Source organism: Phacochoerus africanus, chromosome 7 (assembly GCF_016906955.1).
Source record: "Phacochoerus africanus isolate WHEZ1 chromosome 7, ROS_Pafr_v1, whole genome shotgun sequence".
Lineage (NCBI taxonomy): Eukaryota > Metazoa > Chordata > Mammalia > Artiodactyla > Suidae > Phacochoerus > Phacochoerus africanus.
Genome location: NC_062550.1, coordinates 70,154,112 through 70,166,971, shown reverse-complemented (window position 1 = coordinate 70,166,971; position 12,860 = coordinate 70,154,112). Strand labels below are relative to the sequence as shown.

The 12,860-nt window shown below is 44.4% G+C and overlaps 1 long non-coding RNA gene across 3 annotated transcripts; it reads right to left on the bottom strand.

Annotated features, from left to right (window-relative positions):
• Window positions 1–6,380: 6,380 nt before the first annotated feature.
• On the bottom strand, window positions 6,381–12,451 carry LOC125131345 (uncharacterized). 3 transcript variants are annotated; one of them, XR_007135899.1, is made up of 3 exons: window positions 12,245–12,451; window positions 8,024–8,224; window positions 6,381–6,785 (listed from the first exon to the last, which is right to left on the bottom strand). It is a non-coding gene; the product is annotated as an uncharacterized LOC125131345 (long non-coding RNA). The 3 variants fall into 3 exon arrangements; XR_007135900.1 differs by lacking the exon at window positions 12,245–12,451 and adding an exon at window positions 9,395–9,423; XR_007135898.1 differs by lacking the exon at window positions 12,245–12,451 and having other exon boundaries at window positions 8,024–9,277.
• Between the last annotated feature and the right edge of the window lie 409 nt (window positions 12,452–12,860).

Genomic DNA, 12,860 nt, shown 5'->3' with positions numbered 1-12,860 from the left:
ATGGTGGTTATAAGAGGGGGAGGGGGGAAAGGAAGAGCATTCTCTTCTTATCAAGGTCTCCCATCAAGGAAATGGTTTTACCAGAATCTAACCTCCTGCGGTCTTATGAGAGTCCAACCAGTGGGGGAAGGGAAAAACCTACCTCCAACCTGCTCTAGCTTCAGTGTAGGGGGTGGAAACAGCCAGCTCTGGTCCACTCTAGACATCTTATCCCACCTAAGGCATGGGAGCCAAGGATAGAGAGGCACTTGTGAAGGTCACAGTCTGGGAGCACAGGCTCCCTAGAGGACTGAGACCTATGATAGGACTAGAGAAGCCTTCCCTTCCCCCCACACCCCACCACTACATTACTAAAGTCCTTTAGTGAGATCATGTCCACCAGCAAGGACCAACTACAAGGCGTACTAAAAGGTAAAACCAAAGTTTGAAGAGGAGGAGTGAGCATCAGAACCAGACGGATCCATGGCAGGGACGTTAGAATGATCACACTAGGAGTTTAAAACAACTATGATTAATATTCTAAGGGCTCTAATGGCTAAAGTAGGGCAGCCATGTAAGCAGAGAGATGGGAGTTCTGAGAAAGAACGAGAAGAAAGGTGAGAATAGAAAGCACTGTAACAGAAATGAAGAATGCCTTGGATGGGCTCGTTAGATGCACACAGCTGAGGAAAGAATCTCTCCATAAACATCAAGGTCCTAGCACAAGACCTGGCACAGGGAGCTATGGTTAATACCTTGTAATAACCTATAATGGAAAATAATTGGAAAAAGAATGTATATACACAAATATTTGCAACCCATATATATATGATAAGGTATTAATATCCAAAAAAAATAAACTCTTCAAAACTCAGTAGCAGGAGTTCCCGTCGTGGCGCAGTGGTTAACGAACCTGACTAGGAACCATGAGGTTGTGGGTTTGATCCCTGCCCTTGCTCAGTGGATTAACGATCTGGCGTTGCCGTGAGCTGTGGTGTAGGTTGCAGACGCGGCTCGGATCCTGTGTTGCTGTGGCTCTGGTGTAGGCCAGCAGCTACAGCTCCGATTAGACCCCTAGCCTGGGAACCTCCATGTGCCATGGGTGTGGCCCTAAGAAGACAAAAGACAAAAAATAAAATAAAATAAAATAATAAATAAAAAATAAAAAACAGAAAATAACAAGTGTTGCAGAGGAGATGAGAAATTGTAATCCTGGTGCATTGTTGGTGAGAATGTAAACTAGTACAGCCACAATGGAAAACAATAAGGAATTTCTTCAGAAAATTAAAAACAGAACTACTATATGATTCAATGATCCCACATCTGGATGTATAGCCAAGAGAATTAAAAGCAGAGTCTTGAAGAAGTATTTGTAATCCCATATTTACTGCAGCATTATTCAGAATAGGCAAGAGGTGGAAACAGCTTAAGCATCCAGCAACAGACAAATGAACAAAGAAAATGCGGTGTAGACACACAATGTCGTATAAGTCAGCCTCAAAAAAGAGAGAATTTGGAATATTAGTCAGCCGTAAAAGAGAATGAAATAATGCCATTTGCAGCAACATGGATGGACCTAGAGATTATCATACTAAGTGAAGTCAGAGAAAAACAAATATCACTAATATGTGGACTCATAAAAATGATGCAAAAGAGCGTATTTATAAAACAGAAACAAACTCACAGATTTCAAAATCAAACTTATAGTTATCAAAGGAGAAGCCATGCAGGGGAGGATAAATTAGGGGGTTGGGATTAATGCATACACATTATTATGTATGAAATATACAACTAACAAGGACTATTGTACAGCACAGGGAAATCTACTTAATATTCCGTAATAACCTATATGGGAGAAAAGAATGTAGATTATATATATTGATATTGATATATATAAAATATAATGGATATGTGTATACACACTCATATAACTGATTCACTTTGCTGTACACCTGAAACTAATATATCGTGAGTCAACTATAATCCTATACTATACATTTTTTTTAAAAAAGAAAGAATCTTGTAATATACTACAACATGAATGAACTTTGAGACATTATGCTTAGTGAAAAAAGCCAATCACAGAAGAACAAATACAAAAAAAAAATTTGGAGTTCCCATTGTGGCGCAGTGGAAACGAATCTGACAAGGAACCATGAGGTTGCAGGTTCGATCCCTGGCCTCACTCAGTGGGTTAAGGATCCAGCGTTGCCGTGAGCTGTGGTGTAGGTCACAGACACAGCTCAGATCTGGCATTGCTGTGGCTCTGGCATAGGCCAGCAGCAACATCTCTGATTCGACCCCTAGCCTGGGAACCTTCATATGCCACAGGTTCGACCCTAAAAAAAAAAGACGAAAAAAAAAAAAGAATCTTTGGCAAATGTCTAAGAGTGGAGTCATGCCTTCTTCTAAACACCCTGGTATTTTCTGTCCTAACAAGAAAATAAATTCATTGCCTTCACTGTCCCCCATCTAATCCTGCTCCACCTAAAGTGACATGAAAAGGTACAAACATTTTGTTTTCATTTTAAAACTCGTAATGGCTCCCTGTGGCCAAAAGCAGTGACTTTTTGGACATTCTTTTGAATAGCCGCGCAGTTTTCCCCACATGAAATGTTCAGCAACCCATGAAACATAATAAGTAACAGCTGGAATCAGCCTGATCCACACACACCCCTCTAACTAGCAACTGCCCCTGAGCTACCTCCAAAGGACTCTTGGGCTCCACATGACAGAGCTTGAGAAACTCTGGCCTAACGGAGGAGGTGCCAACTCCTAAGCATGACACACAAAGCTTTTCACAATTTGGACCCAAGATTTCTAGGGCTTCTGCTGGGTTACATCTTCCCCCTGGTTGCCTCCCTCGACGCAAGTGAACATCTCTGTACCTCAGTTTCCTCATCAGTGAAATGGGGATCAAGATGCTCACATGGCTGTTGGGAGAATCAGTTCAGTTCATACACTCAAAGGGCTCAGATAGTGATAGTCTGGTACTTAGTGCTAATACAACCTCATTTCCGTTAATTGTGTACATTAGCCTTTGACGCAGCCCTGCTGAACTGCACAGTCACCTCCTATTCTGCATATGCCATTCCTCTACCTAAAACCTCTTGTCCTCTTTCTTTCCTTTCCTGCTTAGCACACTCTTACATCCTTCAAAACCCATCCCAAATATTTCATTCAGGATCTCCTCGTTTTCCTGGTTTTCAAGGCTAAAGTCAAGTGGCCATGATTTTGGCCATAGCACCCAATACACACTCTGCAACCGCCTCGCCACACAGTATACAGGGTCTATCCAACCCATTGCCAAACCTTGCATCCGCATAACCATGAGTGCTGACATCCAGCAGTGGTGCAAGAGATGTTCATTGGGTAGACATGCGGTGATAAAAGCAAAATAGTCTGGGTGCAAACCGGGAAAGGGTTCATTTTAGATTTTATTGTCAAGAAGTGCCCATAAGAGGGCAAGAGGGGCTTCAGAATGATCTTTTTTTTAAAAAAGTAGTGAAACAGAAAGAGCGCAATTGAAAGATTTAGCCCTGGGATCATCCTCCTGTGGCTGCTTCGAGGGGCTCAGAGGAGCCACATGAAGCCATGGAATCAGCAGTGTGGGCTCTGCTGCCTTCCCTCCTGGAACATGTCTCTCCGCCTTCTGGACCACTTTGGACATGCAATGCCCACAGCTCCCCTGCCGGCTCATGGACCCTTCCCCTCAGACCCACCGTCCTCGATAATGCTCTGACTTGAAACGTCCCTGCTCCCTCCCCATCCAAACTTGCCTATCCCATAGCCCTTCTATTCAGAGCCTTTGAAAGATCCAAACATAGTTTTTTTTTCCTTAAAAAAGAACTTGAGATAAATTTGACATGTAGAAATTCTCTATATTTAAGGTGTAGGACTTGATGTCTTTATATATGTGTATAAAGATATACATATATGTATATAAAGATATATACGTGTGTGTGTGTATGTGTATATCCACAGAAAAGTTTAAGAGAAGGAGGGTGTCGGGCAGGCAGATAAGACTGTGGGCAGCTCTTGGCCGGCACAGGCTCCTTTGATGCTCTTCCTTCTATGCATTGGCATCTCCCATCCTGCAGGAAACCCGATTTCAGGAAAGTTTAGAACAACTGCATGAAAGTGGTGTCTCCATAGTCTCACTTCTAGACAGAGATGTGACTAAACTCTCAGATGCTGACCGTCTTGCAGTCAGTTGCCTGGTCAGTCCAGGCCAGGGTGTCACCGGGTCTGGTCAGACATCTTACTTACATGCCCATCAATGGAACATGGTACCGGATTCCAGAACAGCAAAAAAAAAAAGATTAATTAATAAATTAATCCCAAACTTATCTGGCCCTGAGGGTTTTGAATGAGGACTGAAGACTTGTAAATGATCAAATGTATTTCATGGTTGTTATGTGCTAGGCATAGTGCTTCAGTGCTTCATGCTTTGCATAGACTTTCTCATTGATGCACATAAAACCTGTAGCAAATTGGAACTCAAGAAATGTGAGCTGGAGTTCCTTTCGTGGCGCAGCAGAAATGAATCTGACCAGGAACCATGAGGTTGTGGGTTCGATACCTGGCCTCGTTCAGTGGGTTAAGGATCCGGCATTGCCATAAGCTGTGGTGTAGGTTGCAGACATGACTCAGATCCGGCGTTGCTGTGGCTCTGGCGTAGTCTGGCAGCTGTGGCTCCGGTTGGACCCCTAACCTGGGAACTTCCATATGCCGCAGGAGTGGCCCTAAAATAGCAAAAAAAAAAAAAAAAAAAAAAAGAAAGAAAGAAAAGAGAAGAAATGTGAGCTGCTATTATGGAGTAGCATTAATATGGGAAATCTCCATAGAAAAAGTGAACTTTAAGGATTTAAAGGTGGCAGGTTGGGAGGAGAATGGTAGGTAGCATGGGAAAGGTCTCCACAAAAGGTGGGAAGAGGGAGTTCACACTGCGGCTCAGCGGGAATGAATCCAGATAGTATCCATGTGGATGCGGGTATGAACCCTGATCTCAATTGGTGGGTTGGGGATCCGGCATTACCGTGAGCTGTGGCGTAGGTCACAGATGTGGCTCGGATCCTGCATTGCTGTGGCTGTGGCGTAGGCTGGCAGCTGCAGCTCCAGTTCAACCCCTAGCCTAGGACCCACCATATGCCGTGCGTTCTACCCTAAAAAGACAAAAAGACAAAAACAAAAACAAAAACAAACCTTGATGTAGAAGGGTCCCTTCCTAAAAACCTGAAAATATTTAAATTTTAGCATTGTCATATTAAGCTATTCCTTGATAACTGAGAGAAGCCCTAAAGAAAATTGCAAAAGCAGAGTCCAAATTGAGGACCACAGACTGACTCTCCAGCCCAGAGTCACAGATCTGCCTAGAATAAATAAGGCCAACGAAGAGGCTCAAAAAAATCCTTCCTTTCAACCAAAGATTGATTCAGCGCTCTAGTACACTTAGAAATTGTTGAATCAGGGACAGTTCTGGGGAGAAGTCATCAGGGAAGTCCCACTCTTAACACTGGTCCCCAGCAGCTGGTGTATCTTCTTTTGTCATATGTTCCACCATCCGGGATCGAACCAGGCAATGAAGGAAGCAGAAGGGTCTCAAAGGAGAGTCCACAGAATGATGGGCAAGGAAAGGCAAAAGGATTTTGCCTCTCTGGATTTATGGCATGAGACAGAGGTGGCCCCCAGCCTACCTCCCTCCACCACCAGCCCCCTGGATGTCCTCAGGCATGACCTCCGTCATCAAACAAAAAGCTGTGAAAAATACAAGGACTCCATTGATGATCTTCATCCAGATTCCTCCAAAATGAACATTTCACACTGTTTAGTGTATCCTTTTCCCTTGTGTGTGTGTGTGTGTGTGTGTGTGCGTGAATTATGTGAGATTAAATTGCAGACATGATGCCCCTTCACCCCTATTTTAAGAAAGACACCCCCTAATGTCTTTCCTAAAAATAAGAAGTATATTGTAACATATCATATATATGTAATACAACATATATAGTTGTATTACCATAACAGAACTATAAAAATCAAGTAATTCAGGGAGTTCCCGTCGTGGCGCAGTGGTTAACGAATCCGACTAGGAACCATGAGGTTGCGGGTTCGGTCCCCACCCTTGCTCAGTGGGTTAACGATCCAGTGTTGCCGTGAGCTGTGGTGTAGGTTGCAGACGAGGCTCGGATCCCGCGTTGCTGTGGCTCTGGCGTAGGCCGGTGGCTACAGCTCCGATTTGACCCCTAGCCTGGGAACCTCCATATGCCGCGGGAGCGGCCCAAGAAATAGCAACAACAACAACAACAACAAAAAAGACAAAAGACAAAAAAAAATCAAGTAATTCACATGGATGACAACACTACTATCTCAACTAAAGACTTGACAAAGATTTCACCAGTTGCTCCCATACTGTCATTTAATTGCAAAAGAAAATCCATTCTCGTATTGCATTCATTTATTGCGTGTCCCAATTCAGTCTCCCTTATGTGGCACAGTTCCTCAGTCCACTTTGTTTTTTCATGCCATAGACATTTTTGAAGAGCAGAGCTCCCTGTGCCTGTAGAATAGCTTTTGAGTTTGGTTTGTTGAATGTTTCCTGGTGTTTCGATTATACACATTTGGCAGGAACCCCACAGAAGTGATGTTTCTTCTTTGTACGTTGTAGCATGAGGCACATAAAGTCGGTCTGTCCCATTACCGGCTGTTGTTAAATTTGATCACCTGTTGAAGATGGTGTCTGTCAGGTTGCTCCACTGTGGAATGACCATTTCTCCCCGTGTAATTAGTGAGTGTCTTATGGGTAGACGCTGCGATTATATAAAATTTGATTAGTCCTCAAACTTTCACCCATTGCTTTTAGCATCCGTTGAGGTTTGTTGCCTAAATCAATGGTTGTGATGGTTGCCAAATGGTGCTTTTCTAACTCCCTCATTTCTTCTACATTTATTAGTTGGCTTCCCTGATAAGGAAGAGTTTTTCCTTCCCTCCCTCTTTCCTTTCCCTCCTTCCCTCTTTCTTTCTTTTCTTCTTTCCTTCCTTCTCTCTCCTTTTCTTCCTTCCTTCCTTCATTCCTTCCCCCCACTTTCTTTCTTTCTTTTTTTTTTGTCTTTTGTCTTTTTTTAGGGCTGTACTTAACGGCATATGGAGGTTCCCAGGCTAGGGGTCGAATCGGAGCTGTAGCCACCGGCCTACGCCACAGCCACAGCAATGCAGGATCCAAGCTGTGTTTGTGAACCTACACCACAGCTCACAACAACCCCAGATCCTTAACCCACTGAGCGAGGCCGGGGATCGAACCCGCAACCTCATGGTTCCTGGTCAGATTCGTTTCTGCTGCGACACAATGGGAACTCCTTTTCTTTCTTTCTCTCTTTCTTTCTTTCTCTCTTTCATCAATGTGGCTTCATGGAAGCTTAATCATTCCTTTACCTTATTATTTCTTTTGATCCTCAAATTGTTCTAGATCCTCTAAAACCTTCCTTAATACTCTGTGAGAAGAGAAGGCTGAACTTATCTGCTTGTAAACCCTCTGAGTTATTTTTAAGGATGATGTTTAAATTGTAAAGCAAAGGTTGAACCACTGCCTAAAATTCACCAAGGAAAGAGATGCCATGGTTGAGTACCCAAGCCTTACGAAAACAGATTGACTGCTTTGAACCTGAGTGTTTATTGGGGCAGAGAGAAAACAGCTCTGTGAAGGGGAGCCCTGAGGACAGCTAAGTACCTGAACCGTGGAAACCTCTCTGATTCTATGGGAGGTTTGAGTTTCCTGTTTCACTCAGGTCGTAGCTAAAGGTTATTTACTTAACCTTTTCCACGAACTGAGTCTGATCGGCCATGCAGCTCTTCCACTCTGGTATTTATCTGACTGTATCCAGTTGGCTTCATTTCCCCCCACACCTTCCCCCAACTAGCAGGAAATAGAGCCTCTGGCTATCACTGTGATGCTGAATGAATTATTTGGAAATAGTTTCTTCAAGCATTTGGAATGGCATTTGCAACTTCAGGGGTTGGTTCATGTGAAGAATACAAACAAAATACTCACTGGGAAGGAGAACCCGAATGTAGTCGATGGGGTTGCAGAGGCCGTGCCCCTTGTGTGGGGCAGACCGTGAGGGGGTCATTCACAGTCCACATTTGCCACTCCAACTTTAGGCAAATCTACATAGATATTGCTTCAGGCTGGCAGGGACCTCTTTTCTTATGTCAGGCTCCACTGGAGAAACAACAGCACACCTGAAAAACACTTGGAAAAAAGGAACATCTCAGCCCAAACCCAGTCATCTAAATTGGTTTAACATCGGCGTTCCCGTTGTGGCTCAGCAGGTTAACAACCGAACTAGTATCCAGTATGTTGGCAGCCCTGCCCCTTCCCCCACCCTCCATCTCTCCAGCTGATCTTAACCTAATTCCCAGCTCATCACCCTTCTCAAAAGAAATATCCGAATGCTCTCTCTCCTTTCATGCTATCCCTCTCCTCTGGGATTAGGGAGAAAACGAGAGAAGGAAACAGAGGAATTAGTGGGATGTGGAAGCTGGCAGGGTGCTGCCAGGGCCCACGGGTGAGCAATTCTTGCCTTTAATCCTCCCAACAAGCGAGGGAAAGCCAAGGCAACTGAGACTTGTGGAAAATAAGTGATTTGCTAGAGCTCTGAGATCCAGCCCTCCCTCTGCGCTCTGCGCTCTGTCTGAGGAGTCAGAGGAGGGGTTTATGGTCATAGCTTAGCTGTGGGTTTTCTGTACAACTTTCAGGAAATCGTGTCATTTCTCTGAACTGGCTTTCTCAACAACAAAAGAGACATGTGTTTGTACGTATATAAATAGAGAGAGAGAGAGATGACTTTCCGTAAGGATCTCCATGTATATTTGTATACCTCTCTCTCTATTTCCCTCCTAGAAAGGATTTGCAGAGCCTGCATCTCCTTATCTCCCACTTCCAATCAACCCACTCCAATTCACCTTCTACCTCATTCCTGCAGGAAACAGCTTTCCCTGACGTCATCGGGGAGCTCCACATTGCTGGTTTCAGTGGATATTTACAGTCCTTACTTGTTTTTCATTATATTTGTTTCCTATGACATAATGATCTGATATTTGTGTATATTGCAAAATGATCACCACAAGTTCTAGTTCACATCCATTACCGCCCACAGTTACCGTATTTTCCCCTTGTGATGAGAACTTTCACGATCTCAGCAACATTCGAGTACACAACACAGTGTCCTCAACTTTAGTCACCATGCTGTGCATGACAGTCCCGGGACTTACTTACATCAGGCCTGGAAGTTTGTACCTTTTGACCCACTTCACCCATTTTGCCCGCCCCCCCACCCTCCACTTCTGCCAGCCACCAATCTGTTCCCTGCATCTATGATTTCAGGTCTTTAGGTTTATTTGTTTGTTAGATTCCACTTACAAGTGAGATCAGATGGTATTTGTCTTTGTTTCACTTAGCGTAATGCTCTCAAGGTCCATCCATGTTGTCACAAATGGCAGGATTTCCTTTGGTAGCTTCCTTGCTCCCATTGGGAAACTCACAATCCTTCACATGACCTACAAAGCTTGTCAGGTCTTCCCCTCCTGGTTCTCAACTCCTCCTGCCCCGTGCTTCTCGTTCCATAGGCTCCAGCTACATCTCCGTTCTTCCAGGTCTCTGAATCTGCCATGGCTCTGCCCTGCCATAGGGTCTTTGCACACACTGTTCCAACAGCCTGAGTCACTTCTCTCTCTTCAGGTAGGCAACCTCTACTTCTACCTTTAGTTTTTTGTTGGTTTGTTGTTTCATTTTTTTTTTTTTTAGAGTTCATCTTGGGAGTTCCCATTGTGGCTCAGTGGAAATGGATCTGACTAGCATCCATGAGGATGCAGGTTTGATTCCTGGCCTTGCTCAGTGGCTTAAGGATTCGGCGTTGCCGTGAGCTGCTGTGTAGGTCCAAGACATGGCTTGGATCCCGAGTTGTAGGTCACAGACACAGCTCAGGTCTGGCATTGCTGTGGTTGTGGTTTAGGCCAGTGGCTACAGCTCCGATTCGACCCCTAGCCTGGAAACCTCCATATGCCATAGCAGGCGAGGCCCTAAAAAGACAAAACAACAACAACAAAAAAGAGTTCATCTCAGTCATAACTTCTCCAGGGAGCCTTCTGAACTCTCCTTGGCCCAGCTGAGTCTACCCTTTGTGTACTCTCATAGAATTAATGACAGCAGAAATTCCTTTAACCAGCCTCCGTTAACTGACTTCCCAGATTCACCAACCGGATTGGTGCCCACCGTACACTGAATGCCAGAAGCTGGTAGAACACTTTTCAACAAGACTGAATATTTCTGCTTCTCTCTTCTTTGGTGTTTACTTATCAAGGATCATTTACATTTGTTCCCAAATTGATACCGGCTATTTTACTTGCTGTTGTAATGTACGTAATTGAATTCAATATTATGTAAGCTAATGAAATGTGGGTACAGAAAGTCTGTCTATGTGAGAACTAAACCGGGTGATTCGGAATGACTTGATAAAGGCAACGCACTAAAACTTGCTTAAGAGTGAGTGAGACAATTGTAAAAGCTTGGGGAGGAGATGGTAAAACTACAGAAGAAATCTGCAGTCAGACTTCTTTTCAAATCTCTCTTTAACTTGTCCCTCCCCTTTCAAGAAATGAAAACAGGAAATCATAGATGCTGCATTAAGGGTGCGTTCTATACAAAAAAGATGATTGAGAAAAGGCATTGGCTCTGCATCAAAAGATTCATGCAGAGGTGTGTGTGTATGTGTGTGTCTGCACATAGATGTCTTTTTTTTTTTTGGCTTTTTTTTAGGGCCGCACCCACAGCGCATGGAAGTTCCCAGGCTAGGGGTCAAATTGGAGTTGTAGCCACTGGCCTACACCACAGCCACAGCAACACCAGATCTGAGCTGCGTCTGTGACCTACACCACAGCTCACATCATTACCAGATCCTTAACCCTCTGAGTAAGGCCAAGGATCGAACCCGCATCCTCACGGATACTAGTCGGGTTCATTACCGCTGAGCCACAGTGGAAGCCCCATTTATCTTTTATGTTAAAATACATATTCCTGCTATGTGTCTTTATGATCCTTCCTCCGGATCAAACCTTCATGCGCATAGAAATATTGGAATATCCCATCAGGACTCATCACAGAATTCACAGAGCCCAATGGAAAGGGACTTGTGGGTTCCTCATTCAGAAGGTATTAGATTCCAGGATGGTGAGAGCAGTGCCTTCAACTGAGGATCGGGCCTGTCTAAACAATAAATAAGTAAAATACGTGGCATGTTAGATGGTGTTAAGTGCCATGGACATGGATAAAGCAAGAAAGAGAAATAGGGAGTGTGAGGGTTCATAAATATCTGTGGAATAAAGGCTATAAACTTCTAACCAAAACTCAAAAGGAATAAAATGAAAAAAATGTCATCCAAGTTAAAACACTGACCAAAGGAAAATAAAAATATAAGTGAAAATCAAAACCAGGAAAAAAACAGAATCAGTAATGTTTGAGCTTCAAATTTGGTACAGAGCTTCCTGACAACCAAAGCAAAACATGAAATATGACCAATCACATTGTTCTTGTTATCAGAGAGGAGGAAGAAAACCAGTGTCCAGGATGAAAAGAGCTAAGCGTCTATCTCTTGCTTCCTGACCAGACCAACGGAGATGGCAGTTGTGAAAATAACGTAAATAAACATACGTTACTATGATACCCAGGGAGGTACTAGTATTAGAATTCTTTCTCAGGATGAAAGGGAAAACTTTTCATTGTAACATCTTTGTTTTCCCTGGAAGGGCACTAAGTAAATGCATCTTTGGAGGCAAAGAACCTCTCAAATCGGCTGATGTTTTGATGTTGCAATCCACCCATCCCTTCAATCTACAAAAGTGTCAACCAGTTGGGACACGTTCCACCATCTCCCTTCCTGACCCTCACAAGAGGAGAGAGGCCACCCAGGGCCAGGCGGGCAGACATTGACGATGCCCTGGGTCTCTGTCTTTCCCGCCTCCTCCCCCATGCCCCCTCCACGTGGATGGAGGCTGAAGCTGCGCCTCCCTGGTAATCCCCAAGCCCCAGTGGGTTCCTCCTCAGTGACACAGATAGGACCTGTGAACAGACAGGCCTGGAGCCAAGACAGTACTGGCTCAGAGCAGAGAAAAAGACCCATTTTCAGCCTCACCTTCCTGCCGTTTCACGGCTCTCTTCCCCTGAGCCTTGCTCGCTACCTAGCGCTTGGTCTTTCTCCCTGCGCTCCCTTCTCACCTCCATCACCACCATCATTTGCTTCGAGAAGGACCTCCGTCCTCTCAATTTCGCGGGGAAAGACGGTTCAGGCAGGCTAGAGGCTCTGTCTTTGCCTTTCGTGTGGCTGTTAGCCTGTGTCTGTGTGGCTCTCCCTCCCACACACAGACAAACCAAATAAACATCTGTGTGCACTTCAGAGAGAGAGAGAGTTTGATGGGAAACAAATAAATAAAAAGCACCATCTACCTGGACAATTAGACTATTTTTAATCTAGATTGAGAAAAAAACAACAACAACAAAGCGGAAAAACCCTCCTTAGGTCAGAAACATCTTAGGACCCCGAAAGAGGTTCAGAAAAGTTCATTTTTGACCATTTTAAACATTCTGTAAAACAGCGAGCCCACAGATTCCCTCAGCCACCTGTTCGAGGCTCTTCTGATACCAGACATCAACCTGCGGACACCAGCTACAGCCAAAGAGAAAAAATAGGAGTGTTTCTGTCAAAGACGTCACCAGGCTATGAATCTGCTGGCCTTTGACGCTCCCCGTAAAATGCGAAAGAGAAAGCGTCCCCACCAGCCACTGTCCCCACCAGCCACTGTCCCCACCAGCCACTGTTGATGGCCTTAACAAT